This window comes from Dermacentor variabilis, chromosome 3 (assembly GCF_050947875.1).
Source record: "Dermacentor variabilis isolate Ectoservices chromosome 3, ASM5094787v1, whole genome shotgun sequence".
NCBI classification, from domain to species: Eukaryota; Metazoa; Arthropoda; class Arachnida; order Ixodida; family Ixodidae; genus Dermacentor; species Dermacentor variabilis.
This window is the reverse complement of record NC_134570.1, coordinates 61,638,031-61,658,050: the sequence shown is the minus strand read 5'-3', so window position 1 is coordinate 61,658,050 and position 20,020 is coordinate 61,638,031.

The following is a 20,020-nucleotide window of genomic DNA, read 5'->3' as shown; positions in this document are numbered from 1 at the left end:
TTCTTTAACGTGCACCTGATGCACGGTTCACAGGCGTTTTTTTTTTTTTGTATTTCGCCCGCATCTAAATTCGATCGCTGCGGCCGATATTTCATCCCGCGGCCTCGTGCTCAGCAGCGCAAGGCCAAAGTCACTAAGCGACCACGTCGGGTGAGAAATGGAAGAGATAGGCCAATGCATACAGTAGCAATCTGTGCTGCTCGCAATGGCATTGGATGGAATGACCGAAATCCTCTTTGTCTAGTCGTGAACGTTGGGGTTAAATGATATTTGAGGCTATTGTTTTTTTGTCAGCATCGGCGACAACGCCACACTTACCTCAACACCACTGTCGACGTTCCTTGTTGACGCCTGATGCAAGCCACTGGCTGCTGAGCTGCAAATGACCGACAGTTCGTTACAGACGCACGCGATTCGTAAAGAGCAGACAATTATCATCTTACACTCGATCTTCTCCTGAGGTCGTCGTTCGCTGCGCAGCCTTTCGCATTGAAGCTGTATATGGCTTAGGATCTGGGGAAAATTGTGTCCCCCGAGGTGTCGACAAAAACAAATCATCATGTGGACCGATTCTAGCGATGGTGCAGAGAGGGTCCAAGCTCAATGGCACATACCCCTGTGGGCTGGGGGACCCGTAACGCGCCCTTGAACTACCATTGTCACACGTGGGACCTAAATAGGTCCCAGGCACAACGGTAAGAACAGTTGTTTAAAAAAATGTTTTGTAGAACTTTTTCACAAGAAGCGATAAAAGACGACAGGGACAGACTGGTCACTTAGCACGACGTACTGACACACTACACGAAACAATAAGAAGCATACCCACAACCCTACAAACAACTCGACAGGTCTCAAGAAACAGATTGGAGAAGATTGCAAACCAGAACATTCCGAAACCCAGCACACTTAAACAGAATAATTTCATCACAATACCGAGACGCGAGCTGCAAGCTCTGCAAACACGAACACGCAGACATGGCACACATCTTATGGAAGTGCACACAGATCAGATCAGTAAGCGTAGATGACAAGATAGAACCGGACCTTCTCGAGGAGCGATGGCCAAGCGCTCTGACTAGCTCAGAACTACACGACCAATTATGGGCTATCCAGCGGGCCCGGGCAGCGGTAGAAAGGCTATGCCTCACCGCACATAATGCCCGGGTGGCCTGAGCCCGGGCTGGCAACCTCGCAGGTCCTTTTTCCATTAAAGTTTTTTTCCGTCCGTCCGTTAATATTCTCGGCGCCAACCGCGCCAACACGTTAGTGCCACTGCTCGAGCGTTCGTCGTCGTCGTCTTCTTCCACGCAAGTCCGTGACGATGCGTGTCGAAACGTCAGTGTACGGTGTCAAGTAAACAAAAAAAATTTGTAAGATAATAAAATGATAATAAAGACAAAAAAAAAGAAGACGAAACAAACATTGAAGTTATGCGTTTCTCCCTTTATTCAACCAATATAGTGCCACGTAGTAGTGACGGCAAAGGACACAGTAGAAATACTGTGAATGATGAAACTGACTTTTATTTGGCGAACCTGTGCCCACAAGGCTACACTTAAAGCTCAACGATAGCGGCGAACACAGTCGGCGATCGTCGAAATCTGATAAGCGGTTCAAGCGCGTCAGCTTTTATACATGGGCCATCGAAGGTTCCAGAGGAATCGCTGGGGCCCGCGTGTCTTGCGGAAAGTTCTACACAATTCGCTTCGCACATGGAATCAGATTACACAAGCTTCGGTGACAAATAGCAGCAAGAACCATCGATGACGTTCGAGAAACTTCCGATAAGTGCGGGCGCGTCCCGCGCTGAGCGATATAATTTTTTAGATGGTGAAAAGCACCTACTCGAAAGATATATACAAATATACATGTCAATATCATAGCCACCTTATAGAACTTAATATCGCAATAGAGCAATACACCTTCGCTGGTCTTTCATCTTCCCGCAGTGGAAGGGCTCTGAATTTTTTGAATGACATATTTTGCAGAGGACTCGCCGGCGCACGAACTGCCAGTGTCGATTCTTTCTTTTTCTTTCGATGTGAGACATTTCTCGGGGAACATTTGCCACTTTGACAGTATATATCTAGCCGCCTACGTCTTGGTGCTCCCATGGTCGTTTCGTTAACTTGGTGTGTACCAAAATTGGCATAGCATGACAAGCGTGCACGACAAGCATAAACTATCGGTCATGACATGAATATCATGATATGTGTGTCAGGTAGGTCATAAAACAGCCGCCTACGTCTTCGTGCTCTCATGGTCGTTTCGGTAGCTTGGTGTGTACCGGAATTGGCATAGCATGATAAGAGCGTAGGACAAACATAAATGATCGATCATGACATGAATATCATGATATGTGTGTCAGGTAGGTCATTAAACAGCCGCCCACGTCTTCGTGCTCTCATAGTCGTTTCGGTAGCTTGGTGTGTACTGGAATTGGCATGGCATGACAAGAGCGTAGGACAAACATAAATGATCGGTCATGACATGAATATCATGATATGTGTGTCAGGTAGGTCATTAAACAGCCGCCTGTGTATTGGTACTCTCGTGGTCCTTCCGTTAACTTGCTATGTACCAAACATGGCACAGTTTCACGAGAGTGCATGACGAACATACATGATAGGTCATGACATGAATGCAATGACATGCCTGTCATGTAGGTCATGAGACAACCGCCTACGTCTTGGTATGTACCAAAATTGGCATAGTATGACAAGAGCGTATGACGAACTTAAGTGATAGGTCATGACATGAACGTCATGTCATGCGTGTCATGTAGGTAATGAAACAGCCGCCTAGGTCTTGGTGCTCTCATGGTCATTTCGTTAACTTAGTAGGCTCCCCGCACTCTGCTTCACATAACATCGATTCCCACAGGGCGTGCGATCCGCCAGCTTTCTTTTTCCTCCGCGAGGGGGAGGGGCGTGCTGTAACGATCTCCTTCGTTTTCTACTCTTTTCGCCATCTGTTTATGGATATGATGCTGCTGCGCGGCCTTCTTCACGAGGATTGGTCACTCCACACGACGGATGATAACAAAAGAAGAATTAGAAAATGGGGTAGATCGCGGCGATGTATGCCCATACAGGTGATCAAGCGCCGGTGATGCGAGTTGCGACAGGGCTGGCTAAGAACACTTTGATAGAAGAGTCAGAGATAGGAGCAGGGAAATGCAGAGAGGTTATAGCCAGACGCACGTCCGGTTTGCTACCCTGCACTGGGGGAGAGGGGATAAAGAAATGAAGAGAGAGAAAGAAGGGAAGAGAGAGAGCGTTAGTTGCGCGCACATTTGAAGCTGCGCAACGAGTCTGTAAACAGTCCCAGATACTTGCCGACTTGAAGCACTTTAGCAACGTCTTCTTTGCGTTCTGTGCCAGCGACGCACACGGCCATGGCGCTAGGATTTGCTCATCTGAAAATGGCATTGAGCCCAGCCGTTTCAATGCCGCCTGTAGACGGCGGCGCCGGACGTCCTAATGGGAAGAAAGCCACACAAGAGGTATTAAATGGTCTCTTTGGTCCCGCAGAAATTTCACTTAGGTGTGTGACCCATTCCAGTGTGGAACGAGCAAGATTTTGTAAATGCCAGAGGCGGCACAACAATGAAGCGGGAAATTCGGGATGGCTGTTGCAGCTTTAGAGAAGAAGCGAGTTTATCTAGACCAGTCAAATGTCTGTTTGAGCAGTTTCAATTCATGCCTGCCGTACATCTAGGTATAATCCTTGGTGTTTAATTGGTAATATTTGTTGTGGTATTGACTGTGACAGAGCTTGTTTTGCGCTCTGTGATGTGTGTCATTAGTCGTTCGGAGAATGGTTGCCGCGACGATTCTTGCCTAATTTTGTTTTCTTGTACTCATTTAAAATCGATCGAAAGACGCTGTGGCTTTGTCACAGTACCAACCACTGCTTATGACGAGGCACTGGTAGGGAAAAAAGTAATAAAAAGTCGAAGAAGATATTAACATAGAAACATGGGTAGCTTTGCGGGAAATTTCGAAAGGTGAAAAATGCGCAGCGCTATAAATTGAAATCAGAAAACTCAATGAATAATGGCGCTGTCTTGTATGGATTGATGCCGGAGCAACGGATCGAAGGAATGAGACCACGTCTCATAACTGGTGCCCCCTTCTGCGACTTCACGGTAAGCAGCATTCTTGGTAGTACTCGTAATGGTAAAGTCACAATGCGCAACAACTCACAAGAGCACTGCGTATAGGTGTATAAGATACAGTTTATTATTTTGTATATTTGTGTTGTTTGGTTATTGTAAACACAAGTTATTTGTCGTTTCAGAATTTTTTCTTTTCACTTTCGAGTGTTTTAGCGCCTCAGCAAGCTATATTTTGCTCAAAGCAAGCACCTGTAAGGAGCTTCTGCAAAGTCCGCCGATTGCTTTGAAGCTCCCGAACGTCCGTTGTTTTAAAATTCAAGAGTGAAACTTTTTCTACGCCTGCGCAAGGAACACGTGAGGCTTCTGCAAGACAAGCGGACCATAAGGAGCACGCACTTCTAACAGTGTTTCTCGTCTAACTATTCGCGCCAGATTGTCCGGTTTCTTGATCTACGGATCCGTCATACGGCGCAACCCACTACGGAGGATATGCTGGGAACCGGACTGCAGTACAAAACAAAGGACGAACCCTAACATTAGACGGGAGTTATGGAAGGGATCTTAATAATACAGTAATAAATAACAAAAAAAGAGCTTAGTAGTATCCCGGCTTGGGGTGCTGTTTGTCCCACTGTTTCACATCGTGCATCTTCTTTCCTGTTCGTTCTCTTTCTGACGCGCTTTCTCACCTGCAGCTCTAACTTTTACGCAGCCGGGCATTACTTCTTTGATGCGAAAGCAATATATGCCCTATCGAGCGAAAATCAGTAGTAGTCGGCGCGTCCGAAAGATGGTACCAGAAATGGCTGACGGCGCAAATAATAAAAACACGTCGGTAGATGCACGCATTAGCGTCAAATTACTCAGGGAGGTTCCTGTAAACAAACTAGATGAATGGCTTTGAAATGATAATTTGGTAAATTTCCGTCCCCGTGAGGAAACGAACTCGGGCCTCAGGGGTGCGAGACGGGCAAGCTTGCCCGACGCCACGGTGGCTCCACGGTTCTGGGTGGCCGAAGGTGTGGCCTAGTGAGTGCGTCATCGGGTACGTGAAGGCGCAGTCAGTGGGGAGGAGGTGGCGCCGCGTCATGAGTGTATAACTGGAGCGTGTTCTTGGCATTCCGAGGTCTACAAACGGTATAATGTTTTCGCATACCCACACGTAAGCAGTCTTAAGTGTCGCTATCGAATTTCATTGCTTTTTTTATTGCTTCTTTGTGTCTTTAGATTGAAGAACGTGTGACATTTTATTCTTATTTCACTCTTCAAAAACCATCTTCCTCTCTCTCTCTCTCTCTTTCTTGAGTTTAAATTGGAACCACGAACAATACGCACAGCGAAGTACAATAAGCACGAAACTGCGTGTAAGGTATACAGCTCTCCCATATTGTTTCCGCCGGCTGTTTAAGTGTAAACGTGTCAAGCGCCCCATGGTGTCAGAGCCATTCCGAGCCATTCAATCAGAGCCATTCCGCTTCCGCCACGGAAGGAAAGGGCAGGAAAGGGCACCGCGCGCGCTGCGCCGGCTTTGTTTCCGTTCAGCCTCCAATCACGGAAAACGGATGCGACGGCCACGCGTTGTACATTCCCCGGATCCATAGGCAGCCTTCGACGAGCGGCGGCGAGAACTCGCCGTGAAGAGGGCTCGTCGTCGGCGCGCCGACCCAGCCGTTAAGGGCTACGTATAGTCCGACGCAGCGTGATCGCGTGCACACGTTACGTCACGTTGGCGAGAACAACAGCGTCTGTAGTTCCACCGATGGTTCGACGCACTGGCGCAGCCAACGTAACCGGACGTGGCCAACGCGCTGCGACGGTCCCGGTGTCGAGCGACGCTCGCCCGAGTGTCGATAACGTCCGACTATAAACGCGCCTTTAAAGCCTCCCGAGCCTGCAGGCAGTTCGACAGCAGCGAAAAGAAGATCCCGAGCTTAGGGAGCGGGAGGCCGAAGCATTCTGGGCACCGTTAACTGTGGGTTACGTAACCGTGACGAAGATCAGGTGCACGCCGGACAATCTTCGCCTGCCCCATTTTCCAGCGGGGGAAGGGTTGGTACTGTTTTTTTTCTCTCTCTCTCGTGGCTTTCCGTTTATTTTGAATTTGTGCTCTCTACTCGTTCTTCAACCTGGCGACGTTCGCCCACTGCTGTTCGAAGCGAAAAGAAGCGGGGAAGAAGGCGGGGGAGACAGAGAAGCCGGCTATTGTCTTGCCGTCTTCCATTTTAATCCGTTTAAGCACCTTACAGTGCCTCTTTTGTCCTAGCGCCCTTTTCCGTGCATGCGCCAGGGTAGTCTTTTTGGCCCGTAGGCAGCACTGGCCATACACCGCCTGAATTTCGACAGGGGGAGAGGGAGGAGTACGATGCTTTGGAGACCTAGCTGTGGTGCGTGTGTGTGTGCGGGGGGGGGGGGGAGGAGGTATTCAGCAGCTGCCCACCTAGTGGATGTGTCCGTTTCGTCTGCTGCTGAAGTTCCAATTGGTTGGGAGCGTCTGTCTCCTTCCCACGCGTACCCCAGCGAAGCCAATTAGAACTTCAGCAGACGGAAAGGATATGTACACTAGGGGAATACTCCCCTCCCCCTCACCCCCCAAGCCTCTGATTATTTTCACTTAATTCCGCAAAGGTGCAGCGCAACTGTTCTCGCAGCAGAACGCTTTGGCATAGCGTTCACCGCGAAGTAGAAGATCTTCATGTTTATTCAGAACTAACATTGCTAGCACGCAGGCAACTGCAAACAAAGAAACAAACAAAAATAAAGCACCGGCTGCTATCTGTGGCCGAACCAGTTCGATTCATGGCTGCCCTGGTCTGCGGCGGAGGCAGCATTCCTTTACGACCAGTGGAATCGCATGGGCCTGCCAGAATCGGCAGGTGCTCGGTATAGGCACCTATCTACAGCATGTCACGGCCGAGAGAAGGTTTTCATAGAGATACAGCGAAATCAAGGTGGCAGCTGCGCCTTTGGTATTGAGATTCGCATGCGCGATTATCACCCACAGCCGTGCTACGAATGCTCCTGTATGACCAGTGGCGACGCATTTTAATCTTACGGGAATTTGGTACAACTTAGTGTGGCGCAAAATTATTTTTCCGCTGCGAACGGCACGTCTACGCTTAAAAAGAAAGGGCGTTCCTGAGGAAGGCACGATATAGTAAAATGGAGCTAAAATGTGGGGTTTAACGTCCCGTAATGACGCGTCGGTTTCGTATGTGATGTACGACGTGCGATCGTTCGTCGTAAATTATTTCCCTCAATTTCGGCCACTTCGGGTTCATTAAAGTGCCTTTATAAACCTAAGCGAACGAGCGCATCTCGCATTTCGTGCTCATCGAAATACGGCCGACGGCGCCACGGGAATCGAATCCGCGACCTCGCGCTTTGCAGCAGAGACGCCCGTAGCCATGCAGCAATGCGCCGTGATCGCCAGTACTCGCAGAACTGCAGTACCAGACTTCTCGGCTGTAAAACTGCTCGAGTACCGAACTCGCGACCGCAGTTTGGTTGCTATGCGAATCGCTCAAGCCACGTATCGGTGGATGGGGGTAAGGGGGGGAGGAGGGCGGTTATTGCCAGTCCACGGACCGCAATCACCTTTGCCAGCTCATCGCGCGGCGTGCTTACAGAGAACGGGGGCTTGCAGGTCAGCCACGTGCGAGCATGCCCCTCGCTCTCTGCCCCGAAAGCTAAAGCGCCCCAATCATCAAACTCGCGGCCAGGCACACATACCGCGCTCACCCACGGAAGGCCAAGAATAGTGCTCCGCAAACAAATCGGATATGCCGACCTTCCAACGCTATATACGCGGAGGGGGGAAAGGGTAACTCGCCGTTCGCAGCCATTCTGAACGACTTGCGTCAGCGCGTGAATTCAATGGCAGAGTTGGCCAACGTCTTTCGGATGATGCAATGAGAACGAAGTGGAAGGGAGAAAACGTAGAATTTGAATTCAAAGGGGGAAGGACGGGAAAATGAAGTTGGCCTTACCAAAAGCGTTCGGTATTACGGAAGCCAAGAAGCTGCGCCTATGGTGAGCAGGCAAACGAATTCACGAAGCTGATCGCAAGTTTTCGTTAGTGACAGTTCCGCGTAATGGGGATCGCGTATCGTTAGCATGCTGTCGTCGGCCAACTCTGGACGTCAACGCCGGCGATGAGACGACGCGCGAATCGTTCTTGCATGCAGGAGGTTTTGCGCATTTGGACCCGCGGAATTAGGCATTGGGCATGGCTGGTTTTCATAACGCCACGCGTTTTTTTTTTTTTTTTGTCAACGGCAAAATTAATTGACTGCGAAGATGTCGTTTTAAACGAAAGCGATCGGAAAGCTGTTCGGATCTATTGAGGAAGCGGGGTGTGACGGTAGGCGAACCATTACTTATAAATTATAGTAACGCGCAGAGAAGGAGAGAAAGATTGAGAGAAAAGCGATATCGAGGACGGAGAACGCGATGGTTCGGAACCATAATAACGTTCGGAAGTGGGGGGGGGGGGGGGGGGGGGAGGGCGACGGACAGGAGACGCGCATCCGGACCGGTTCCAACCGGTTTCATTCGAACGGCGCGTGCGGCCCCCAGATGGGCTTGCCAAGCCTTTTCTCATTGCTTATTTTACGGGCTTCAACAAACGCCGAAAAGGGACCCGTGGCACACGCTGCGCAGCTAGATCACGTTGCACTCTTTAATGCGGCTTACACGTCTTTTTTTTTTTTTTTTCTTGCTGCGTTTCGCAATCTCAGTTCTTCTGTGCCTTGGTAGTGATGCGGTTAGCGACCGCGGTATAAAAGCTCCGTTTAAGGGCTGCGACTTGACGACAGAAGCGGCGAAAGTGACGTAGCAGAAGAATGGGGAATCGTCTTGAAGGAAGTCTGAAGAATGATTCAGATCGTTTCAGTGATTCCCCGAAGTGAGAGCATCTCTTGCGTCTCGCATGTATTTGAACAGGTGTGGCTCGGGTAAAGGTTTGCTCTTAAAGGGTAACTCCGCTGATTTCTTTTTTTTTTTTTACCATGTCAAGGTAATGTAATATTTAGAATCCCGAGAACCCCCTGTCACGTGTCTCATAGTGGAATTGTTCCGCAAATTCGAAAATAATTTTACATAAGCGAGAAAGCGCCTGAACGAAACCGAAACCTGAACAAGCACCCGAGTGAACCTCTTCGGGTGACGTCACGAGTGTTTCCAGTCGGGAAGGCGCGCAAGGCATGCCGGTCTCGCCCACTGGACGAAGAAAACCGGCGAAGAGCAGACAGTCAGCTGATTCGTGGCCACGCTTGACCTTTGCGGGACATTGTAAGCTGCACCAGCGCTTCGGATCTGTCAAATATCGACAGTAATGATTCGGACGAATTCAATAACCAAGAATCGCCGTTCGCATTCGACCCGCCACCACGAGAGCCAGCGCCCATGCACTACATATCGTGCTGCAACGTGAAGACCGAGGGCAGCCCTAACCACTAATTTTATACGTGCTACTTGCTATTTCAGGCGTTTTACCCCTTCTCGGGGAAGCGCTTCGCATCCTCACTGTGAGATGTGGAGCACGACTTGCCGCATTTGCATACCGCAAGAACGCCGCCGACAGTCCACAGCACTGACCGGTGCATTGGTTTACATCGATCGACAGGTACAGCGCCCACTCGTCGTTCGCCTAATTGAGATATAATGCTAGCCGCTCATCGATGACATCAGTTATTGTCAGAACATATCAAAACTGGCAGATTTTGTGCATGGCCACGTCACGCACCCTGGAAGCCCATTAAAGTCAACGAAATCCTGTCTGTTGACGAAATAAAGTTGTTACCACCACCTTTAAACACCGTTGCATCACTATGAATCGCGCTAGTATGAGCGACTATACAGAGCTCAGAAAACAGCGAGTGGGAAACCGTAGTACTGGGCAGTTGTTATGCTGCCTACTTATCACTCTTCGTATTCTCTCCATGCATACGATATGTTCCGTGAAGTAGACACAGATGAAGACTGCGCGACCTTGCGCGACCATTCATTTAGACAACGCGTAGTTTTCTCGCGGTAACGCCGATGCCAATATTGCCATCGTTGGCAGCTCAACGAGTCGGTTGTTTAACTGCTGTATCGAAGGGGACTCCGCTTGCTGCCCATTTGGGATACGAGGCAAGCAGTGAACCTCTGAAACTAAATAATGAGTCAGCATAACTCTGCGTAAAAATACACACTTGTACGGAGCCACACTTGATTTAGGCAAGGGCAGGTGAGTGCGGCTTGCAGCTTTCCGTTGAAAACGGCAACGACCGATGTCGTTACTGCTTCCGTGTCGTTGCTTCTCGCTTTTTATGTGTGCACTGTACGAAATGAGGAATGGTTCACTTCAAATACGCATGGTCAAAACTGAACTACAGAAGGAGTTTTCTTCATTCAGATCGCTTAATTTAGGTCATTCGCTCAGGTTCGCCAGCAGCAGACGCATGAATTATGCGACTGTGACATGTAGGCTTAACCTCTGCTGAATGCGATCTGCATCAGCTCAAACTGTGTGTGCGGATGGCGAGGGCTGAAGCTCCAACAACGCAACACCACTTGCCTCCAATCTCTTGGCCGTACAGATGGAACGCAACTTTTCGCGACAGCAAATTCTCGCGCCATGCATTAAGCTCACGATCGTCGACACTTTCACCGCTGTCTACATGATCCCTGCATGCTTCACATGGAACACTCCTGACGTCATGCACAATGTGGCCTTAACTGAGGAGGAGGTAAGGTAAGGTGTTCGAGGCAATTAAATAAGTTCATTTGTAAAAAATTTGTGCAACTCTGAAACCTGCTTTTTTGAGTAAATGACGGAAGTGTTCAGAGGAATGCACCCAGCGGATTACATCGACATCCGTTGACATCGAAAAATCGCCCGAGTTGACCTTTAAGCTTGTGTTGTGGTGCCCCCTGTCGTTTTGCTATACGTCACGAAGTATTTAGCAAACAGACGATAAGCATGGGAGTCGGAAGAGAGTTATAGCGCAACTCCGTATAGTCTAGTGTAGCTAAAACGTTATTAAGATGACATGTTCTTTAAAGGCGATGTTTTTCTTAGCGAGTTACCGCCACGTTTCCGTATGTTTCTAGCATTGTTCACGGGCCTATCCCGAAGATAGCGCAACCTAAAAATGTCCACGAGGTTTGCAATGTGGGCTTGTTGGTAATGCATCTTCAAGGGGAGTACGGTAGCGCGATTAAAAGACGGGACAAAAGAAGACACATCTTCTTCTTTTGTCCCGTCTTCTAATCGCGCTACCGTACTCCCCGAAAAATGTCGGCCGATATGTACTACTGGGCCTACATGCATGCACGTTGTCAGTAGTTGTGCTTAACGTCGTCACACACCGATCCATCTCGAAGTTCACTGGCGACAATCTGTGACGGATTGTGTAGCGTACCGTAATACGTATACTCGGAATATGTTTTCTTTTGTTTGGGTGCCAAGGTGTTTCGTAGAGCACCAGCTCGCCAACTTAAAGATTTTGCGGTAGGAAGTTTTTGCCGCGAATGACCTTATTCTTTTCATGGTAGGCGATCGTGTTTCGAACTGCAGTCTTTCTTGCTTCTTCCACGCTTTCCAGAGTACCATCTAACAAGCCTGTGTAAGAAGGCATCCAATGCATAAGATACGATGGTGGATAGCTGGTCACCGCGTGTGAGGTTCCCTCGTACTCCTGGACAACATCCGAAATATATTTTACCCAGGAGTTCTGCGACTGTTCGCTCATTTTGTACTTTAGTCGGGTCCTCAAGGGTTAGTTAAATGCATGCGTTCAATCATGCCATTGCATGGGGTGTGTTGGGAGGATGTGAATATCCGGTGGATATTGTTGTGTTTTAGGAAGTGCTTGAGCCTGCCTGCAGCGAACACTGGTCTACCGTGAGATAGGAAGTTCTTAGGCTTCCCTGCAGTGAAGATGGTGGCGTGGCAAGAGGTGTGCGCCTCGCAAGTTTCTTTTTTATGGGCAAAAGCCCATACATAACGCGCCGAGGGCATCGCGACGAGGGCACAGCGGGAAACTGTTACGACGCTATTTCGGACCTACAAAAGACAGTTATAGAGTACGCTATACGTTATTGTACAGAGTACGCTAAGCAGCGCATGTTTGTTACAGTATTAGTTGGCTTACGAGATCTTTCAATCTCAGATGCCATGTGCCATCGTCCCGACTTCCCCGTTAGGTGGCGCTGACATCTCAAATGACCAGAGGCTGACCAGTAAGTATGCCAGGCACGAGGACGGAGAAAGACAGCGCATTAAACGACAGGTTAAAAACGCGGAAGGTAAAAATTGGATAAATCCAATGGAAAAGAAGCATAGTGTTTAACTATATCGAGACTGGAAACAGCAGATCAGGACGGAAGCGTTTTATGATCCCTCAAGAGGCAGTGCCCTTCTCTTTGAAGCTAGGTCAGGATGTCTTAGAACGCAGAGCTATAAAAAGAAATTTAACGAAGAAGAAGACACATGTACAGTGTGTGGTAAATCTGTGGAAACAATAGAACACCTCATACTAAAATGTGATGGTACCCATCCCGATGTCGATGCGGGCACAGTAACGCTTCCTGAGGCCTTAGGGTTCAGAGATAACAATAATCATGTAAATAAGTATGCGGTGGAAATTAGCAAAAAGGGATTGGAGGATTGGTGGCTCAAAAGCATAGTGGTGACATAAGGTTAAAAGTGTAGGAAGACGTATTTAAAGAAAATGGCGAATTTTAATAACTTCCAACACAATTAAACAAAAATAAAAAGCTGAGCATGGTGGCAACTGCCATCACCCCGTTTCAAAGGGGACGCTCCTACCTTCCATCCATCTATCCACCGAAAAATAAGGAAGCTCTGTTGAAAGGAGTAGAAAAAAGTCTAAAAGATAGACGAATACCAGACAGTTGGCGATAATCTAGAATGAATTTAATGTATAAAGGTAAGGGGCAGAAAGATAGAATTCACTCGTATAGACTGTTGACCATTACATAGGTAATGTACAGGTTAGCAGCGCAGGCAATTAATTTAACGCTGGAAGCATGGACAAAGAATAATGGGATTTGGGGAGAACTTCAGGATGACTTCAGAATAGGTAGGCGCTTGGATGAAACGTATTTGTCTTTCCTCAGTGTATTGAAGTATCAAGAGTAGAAAGAAGACCTTTATATGTGGTATTTTTAGACATTAAAGGAGTGTAGGACAGCGTAGACCGCAACATTGTGTGGGATATTCTGGAAAGGGAAGGCTTAGGCTACGATTGTCTAGAGCTTTTGAGAGAGATTTACCTAGAAAATACCGTTTGCGTTGAATGTGAAGGGATGAGGCGCGAGGAGAAAGTTGATATCAACGAGGGACTGAGGCAGGGTTGGCTCTTTATCCCCACTGCTGTTTATGATGTACACGGTGAAGAAGGAGAGGGCGCTAGAATTAAGCAATATCGGGTTTAATCTCTCGTACAAACAGGCGGGTATAGTAGTAGAACAGCAGCTTCCAGGTTTGTTTGATGTGGACAAGCAAATTGATATGACAAGCAAAGTGATATGCAACGTCTGGCTAATATCTGTGCACAGGGAGACGATAAGTTAGGCCTGAAATTTACCGTTAAAAAATCAGATGTTATGGCATTCAATGAAAACAGTGAACAGACAGTGACAATACAGGGTCAGGATATACCTCGCGTAAAAGAATATAAGTACCTTGGTATATGGATAAACGAAGGTAATAGATATATGGAAACACAGGAAAAAACAATAACAGTAAAGGGGGAGAGAAATGCGGCCATAATGAAATACAGAGCGCTATGGGGATACAAGAGGTAAGAGGTGCACCGGGGTACGTGGAAAGGGGTAATGGTTCCAGGACTTACTTTTGGAAATGCGATTGTTTGCTTGAAATCAGGGGTACAATCAGGACTCGATGGTAACCAAAGTTCAGTGGGATGCCTCGCATTGGACGCTCACGGGAAGACTACAAATGAAGCTTTGCAGGGTGATACGGGCTGGACAAGTTTCGAAGTGAGGGAAGTTCACAATAAAATTAATTATGAAGAACGAGTGAGGGATATGGAAGAAAGTAAATGAGCTGGAAGAGTGTTAAGGTATTTGCACAAAAATAAGATTGATTCACATTGGAGAAAAGAATTACGAAGCTTACGAGCAAGTATGCGGCCTGTATAGTGCGCAACACCGTAACAAAGAACGTCAAGCGGCAAGTTTGAGGCTGCGGTTATCTCACGGGTGGCGGCATGAAAAATAAACCTGCCATGAGTAACCACTTGAGAGGAAAAAACGAAAGCAGGAAAGAAACAATTTATGATAACTCAAAGGGGAAGCTGAATACTTTTCAAAGCGATATCAGGATGCCTTAGAACACGCACTTATAAAGCGAGATATAGGAAGGAAGAAGAAGCATGTGCTTGCTTGGATAAAGCTAGGAAAACGGTGGACATGCTATATTAGAATGTGAAGATATCTGCCTCCTTGAAGCCCTTGGGTTCAGTGAGAGCAAGGAGAAAGTAAACATGTCTGCAATAGAGATTAGTAAGAGGCGATTGAAAGATTGGTGGAAGAAAAGTAAGGAAACGACAAAAACGGAGACATACTAAAACAAAGTTCGCAATAGGGGTTCAGAAACTTTTGTTAACGGAATTCTTCATGTTTTTTTCTTGTTTTCAATTTTAACATAGGTAGGACATTAGCCAATAAAATAACAAGAGATTGATGGAGCAACCCACCGCCCCGTTCCAAAAGGAGACGCTCATAACAATCATCCATCCATTTCTCTCGCCAAACTTCGGCTCATTCGAAACGAGAAGTGATCTCGAAAACTCCACAAGGTTATCCACAATACTCTGTCGTCGAAGCGGTCTGAGACTAAGCGAAAGCCGTTTACCCAATCATTTGCTACGAATCAAGTGCATTTTACAAAAGGAATGCCAAATTCAATTCGAAGCGGGCAGCTCGGACTACCGCGGCGTTTTGTGTAAACTACACAAACCACGCAAAGACGCATGTTCTGGAATTCTGGACATTCTCCTTCGGAACTTCACGGCAATCCACAAGTATAACTCAATGGGAAAAAATGTTTAAAAAAAATATTTTTTTTTAGTTTCAGAATATCGGCCGAGGATCAAACAGTTTCAAATGACTACAACGAGGGGGTCGTTCCTTCCAACAACGTATGCAAGGAAAATGGGCGCTCCAAGCGGTTGCCGGACATCGTAACTTATTTTTAAAATTCTCTTTCTGTGAATTTTAAGTCGGGCGAAGCGCAAGAAGTGGTTGTCTTCGTGCGTCCGTCGTGCTTACCTCCGATCACCCTTGCCACTCGCTCAGCGATATCACAAGTCGGATCGCGCTTGGTCATCTTCTTCGGTTGCCGCCACAAGTACGAAGATGGGAAAGATAAGACAGAGAAGCTTGATTAGGCGCGCAACGAACGGTGGACGCAGGAAACCCGGCCAACCAAGCATTAGACCAAGACGGCTAAATCGGCGCATCACCTGTGTTGCGCGGCTCTGTGGTGTTCTAACACTGGGAATTCCAGTTCTGCGAACTTCCTCAGGTTTCCTAATGACAGCAGGTAAGCACAAGTATTTCACTTCATTTTTTGAGCAAGTATTCATTTTGCACGACTAAGCCAGTTCTGTACAAGCGTGAGTGGACTGATCTATAGGAGCAGTGTCGCTCGACCCATTCGTCATGAAGGCAGTCCATCCGTTGTCGGTGAAATACATGTGCTGACGGGCTCGAGTGCGTGCATTTTGTGCACTCTTTGTCGACACATAGAGTCAAGGCTAAAGTAAAGAAAGAAAGACACAGCCGTGAGGTTTTATCAAGTTTCATGAGCAATGATGGCAAAACGATGTGCGCACGTAATTTCTTGTTGCGCTTTGATGCACCACTACTAAGATATCGCACTGGAGAAGGTATAAGCTCTCTGTTTTAGCTGAATCTAGGAGCTTAGACGGTACCATGCACTCAGTTACCTTGCTTTAGGCTCAGCTTCGGTGTGTGCAAGTTTTTAAGCACCTGTACTATAGAAGAGGCGGCAATATTATTTGTTTAAAATGTATTTAATAATACCTGTAATACAAGTATAGACCATTTAATTCTAATTAAGTACGAACTGGTAATCCGCCTTGCGATTAGGAGTGCTATTAGGCTTTTATGAATGGATGGTTCGTTGCGTTGCTGCTGTGTCAAAATAGTGTCCTAATATTTGCCGGGCTTTTCTGTATATACGAAGATGGCGCAAAGTATGACGATAGGCAGATTATATGCGCTTGTAAGCGTTTTAAAAGTATGCTCCCTCATTCGGCATGTTCAAATAATGAAATCGCTGCTGCATAGGTTCATGCAGCAGCGATCGCTGAGGGTGACTTGGGGCGCGATCGGAGATATTTTGTTCGATACGCGTTCTGTTCAGTTGCTGCAACGTCACAAAGTTGCAGTATGCAAAATTTGTGACAGCGGGGCGGAGAGAGCAGCCAATCAGGAAGCGGTGACCTCCCCGGAAGTTTATCTCCGTCGTTTGTCGTCTGCTTGCAAACAGTATACTACAAAGCCAAATGTTTCTCGTCTTCCAATTGAATGAAATCTTTATCTAAAAAAATGTATTTTTTCTTCTCAAGCCCAAACACGTTTTCAAATAGTAGTACGTGTGACTACTGCAATTTATAACTATTAGGTTCTTTGCGTCGTCCCTAGGTGGTGTCGCGCACAGCGAGAAGGAAAAAGAAAAAAAAAACGACGGGAAGAGTGGCGCACTTTTCAAGAGGCAGCGACAACATCCCAGTGGCTCGCTGGCACCGATGGGCTTGTCGATTTGTCTGTACAACCAACGAATTATTTGTTTCGAGAAACAAAAACGACGCCGGAATTCACTTTCTGCCATCTCTTCAAACGCGTTTCGCACCGCCACCCGCTCTCCTCCTTCCTCTAGAAAAGCCAGCGCAACAACCTAAGTTTCCAACGGAAGCGCCATTTTCTAGAATTAAACTATGAATTGGATTCAAACGTGCCATTCCGCAGCCGAAAAGGTCGCCTGTTGGATCCAATCCAATCCACCAGACGCGCCATGCGAAGTCGTATGATCGCTCCAAACTTCTCAACTCCCGTCGCGTTCGGACGAAATGCTCGGTGGGCGGATGATTGACAGGAGCGTGTCGTCATTTTGACGTCACCAAAAACGGGGCGGCGCCCCGCGGCTGGCGACGTCGGCGCGGAGTAGGCCAATCGCGCGCGCCGGTAACCGAACGAACGCGCCGAACAACCATCTCCGATCGCACCCTTGGTATAGTAAGCCGTCGATTGTATTAACAAATAAGGAACTTCCTCTTTTGAGATCGAGCATGCGCGCTCGTTCGCCTTAAGGAGGCAGTCATGGTGCCTGCACATGCTGGTTTCGTGATTTGGAGGAAGCGTTTTTGTCTTGCTGTCTTGGTATATATGCTTGTTATACAAAATAAAAATTCAGTTGGAAGTCAGCGCTTGCGTTGTGCGTTCTTTCGGACCCTCTGTCCACGTACGCTCTGTAAGTGGAGTTTGCAATGGAATACCAACTAGTCCGTACCCAAACCACGTTGAAGTACTTTTTGCGGCAAATTATTACCGAGATAGCCTGTTTTAACTTCAAAGGTATTTCTCCACTTCGACAAAAAGTGATTAAAGGTACCTTTAATACAAAATAAACTAATTTCTCGTACACCTTTTTTTCCGTCTACCACGCCTTCGTGTTTCTTTACAGTCTTCGATGATGATGATGAAACTCAACGCACACTCTAATTTAGGAGCTATATAAAGCGTGCACTTTGTAATATTAACCTATTTGATTACACAAATCAAGAAGTTGGAAGCATCGTCGCGAGCATTGGGCATGGGTCACGAGCATTCGCGAGCTTCGCAAGCTACGGGCGAGATGAGATGACGGCTTCGGCGTGCACTGAGATTCTCGCGCATTTTGTGTGTGTGGCATTGCGTGTGTGTAGGTAGTGTCACCGTAGATCCGAGCCTTCGTCGCGTGTTTGTTTTTGGGAACCGCGTTCTCGCGAAGGGAACCGTGCTCTCACTCGGCATGAAGGGGGCGTCGAAACGACACGCGTCGCGATTCTTCTCGTAGCAAAGCGCGTGTGCTGTTGCAAAACGTTTCCACGTAACTCTGTGTTGTACGTGCAGTTGTATCGCCGTGCCACCAAACACGGCTTCGCCGGTGACAGGGTGGAATGGAGTTTCAATTTCTGCTTTTTCCTCGCACCTCTCGAGAAACTAGAGTTGGCGAGTTATCTCAGGGCCGGTGCTTGTTTCTGGCAAGCAGCTGAGTCTCCTTTCTTTTAACATTGCCTCGAAACGTAGCGATACGCCAACGGCGAGCTGTGCGGTAGAGGCATGTTCGGGCTAATTTCTCACGCTTTGCTTCGCAACTCTTGACAACGAGACTATGCATAAGTTTCGCTGTACATCATCTAATGAGAAGAATGTTTTAGTGAGAAAACCGTCAGACACCTCGATAATGTTTGAGGTGGCGCCCCCAAGTGAACGCTGGTAGCTTAAAACGCCAATTTCAGCTGAGATACGATTCTTCGGAAGCCACGCCAACTTTCCAGAGCGAAGATTATACAAACAACTGCGCCTGCGAGCAATGTCCCGACAGCGAACAGTACGATGTCAGTGATAGCGGCGACAGTGCCGATGCGATAACAGATCGCGCCACGCCGATTTTCGTGCCAAGCGAAACGTGACATCGCACTCGGTATCCAGAATACGAAAGTGCAATGAGAGGCCAAAGATTCAGCGACTTTACATGCGCTGGGTGGTAGATGGTTGATTTAATAGGAGGCCGCTCACTGAACCGCTACATTGTTGAAACAGCAAGAGGGATTCTCGCATCTTGCGAAGCATGCGAACTACGCAGGCGGCCTCGTGACTGCTTCCGACAAAATCTGCAGTGACAAGTATTCAGGTATTATCGCGACTGCAGACTAGTAAATCCACTTTGGATTCGTGTCTGGCCTGCCGCATGCGCTAAGGCACGGAGAAAACCTTCCTCCTGTCGTCCTGCTCACACTAAACGTGGATGGGATTCAACTCACCAAAAGCTCTAAAACACAACTCTGTTCAATTTAGTGCGTAATTCAAGACTGCTGATCTTGCATCATTCATAATAGGGCCTGTTAGATACGGGACCTTTTCCTGAGCCTACTTCGAGTTCACCAGACCACATCGAATCGCGTCACAGCCAATTAAAGAGCGCAGAAGCACATCTACCACGTTCCCGTTGGCGTCCCCCACCTCGTGCGCCGCAGGTGGAGCTATTCACTGCTTGACTCTTCCCGAAAGTGTAGCGGGAGCCTGGCACGGTTCCAGGTAAGGTGGGTCCCAAGGCAAGACGGCTCTAATGCACCGTGAAGCCCTGGCAGCAATCCCCCATCCGCCTTTGTGAAGGCAGTTGCAACCCTGGAAAGCAATGCCGCAGAGAGAAGTAAGCCCTCGGACACTTGGGCCCAAGGAACGACCCTCTGCGCCGGGTGTGACACAATCGCACGGGCGCCTACCATTGGCCGAAAATGACGCCACCTGAGCGGGCTCGCCGATTGGCCGAGCGTGACGTGACTTCGAGACACCGAAAGGGTTAAAAGCCCGAGACCGGGAGCAGCAAGAGAGCATTCCTTCATTCATCTCTTTCGAGCTTCTTGGCACGGGCCGCAGCGTCCGAGTTGCTGCCGCCCGTAATGACTTTATGACTGCTCATTTCCTTGTACTCTCACTGTAAATAATGTAAATAAACCTCCAGTTTTCATCTCAAAGTCCTCCTCAACCTCGGCCAACTCCCGCACCCAACGGCAAGGTCCAAAATCTGGGGGACAGCAATTGGGATCGTCTCCGGATCCAACAACTGGTTGACAG